This window comes from Copadichromis virginalis, linkage group LG3 (assembly GCF_057382275.1).
Source record: "Copadichromis virginalis isolate Kocher_CV1m ecotype Utaka linkage group LG3, C_Virginalis_male_GT1.1, whole genome shotgun sequence".
NCBI classification, from domain to species: domain Eukaryota; kingdom Metazoa; phylum Chordata; class Actinopteri; order Cichliformes; family Cichlidae; genus Copadichromis; species Copadichromis virginalis.
In genome coordinates this window covers 6,236,060-6,237,852 of record NC_140620.1, presented here as the reverse complement: position 1 = coordinate 6,237,852, position 1,793 = coordinate 6,236,060, and positions in this window count along the sequence as shown.

Genomic DNA, 1,793 nt, shown 5'->3' with positions numbered 1-1,793 from the left:
AAAGTCAAACATAACTTTTTAAAACACATAACAAGTAAAACACAAGCTCATAAGGCCCCGATCGTAAAAAACTACATTTCCGCAAAATGACGTCACTTCCGGTTTCGGGCAGGTCATGCGGTCATGTGATAGTTCGCGCTGATGGACGTAGGAAGTGTTACAAACAGCTGATGGATCGGCGAAGCGTGTTTCTGGAATATCATGTTTTTGTTGCTGCAAGTGATTTTTATGCAGTTTTTGCAAAGCTGTATGTGGAAGGAAACTGTGACCTAGGACAAGCTGATGGCATAAGATGTAAGTACAACTCCTCCAGTTTCATATGGAAAAAAAATTATTGCGCTAGCTTACTTGGTTGCAGAGCTACCGGGATTTAAAAATAGTTACGCAAAACAGAGCGTGCCCGCTCCGATCGGCTGTAAAGGGTTAATGTACGGCTCAGATCTTCAGAGTTTCTAGAGCAGACACAGAGCTCACGTCACAACAGGCTTCAGGCGCCATTTTAGTGACTTTAACAATATATTAAATTTTAATTTCGGTCTAGCTGACATTAGGTTATGTACGCAGCACGCAATTGAACCACATATTTTAGAAGCCAAAGGTTCAAATTAGCTGGGAGCAGCTTCACTTAATTATAACAGTGGTTTTGTTAGGAAAACAGTTTCTGTATACCGGATACTAAATTGCGCTGATGTCAACGGCTAACGTATCTAGCTAATCGCTACTGTTAGCACAACATTAACAGCAAGCTACAATGACGAGTAACAAAAACAAAACAGTAGTAAGGTTTTAATGAAAATGTTTTACCTTTTCCAACAGTCCCAGAATCCAGAGCTTCAAAGTCCAGCAGGTACTGAAGACTGCTATCCGCCTCACTGTCACCGGGCGTGAGAAAGAGTTTTTCTCCCCGAAAGGTCAAGGCCCGCCGCTCGCGCACTCTGTCTGCGCATGCGCATCCCAACGACTGACCCCCTCCGTCCGCTCCCGGGAGGTTATAGTATGACGTGTTCTGACGTCACTCTCTCTCTCCCTGTCATTTATTTGGCTCGAAACACATATTAACAAATTGCTCAGTGATGAACAACTACTCAGATCATTTCCCTAAGCAGTGCGCTTTGTCAAAACGAAGTGTGTGTTCATTACACTGACATTCCGTTCTGCAATTGTTATTTACTTGTATTTTATAATTTGACTATACATACTGCTGGGTGGTTTGTAAAGTTTACAATAACTAGTATTATCATTATGCTATATTTTCAAAAATATATAATAATCTCAAAAGTAATGCCTTGGAGTAGAAAATAGTAATGCTTTATTAAAATTTAAAACTGAAGTACAGTATTTGAATGTGTGTATTGTGTCTACTGTTTGTTAACTCACCATATTCATAATGGGTTTGCGGGGTTAGGGGTGTGTGTGTGTGTGTGTGTGTGGGGGGGGGGGGGGTCTTTAGGCTTTCACCCCCCACCCCTGCCACCAGTATATTTTTAAGAAATTATTTCTAACTTTTATTTGAATATTCAGTTTCCTACCATCTTCTCTTAAAGGGCAATTGCCAGGTATCCCGCCCTCCCCCTTCACACACACATGCACACAAAGAAAACACACAGTATAATTCACAGCCTCGTTATAGTGAATAAATATTTATGCCGTTTACACCATCAAACTTAGATTGCTAAGCATGAAGAACCTTTTGTTCTTTAAAGAACCATTTGTAATAACTGAAAAACCATCCACAAAAAAAAAGGTTCTTTGACGTATGATGGTTCTTTAAAGAACCATGAAGACATCTGAAG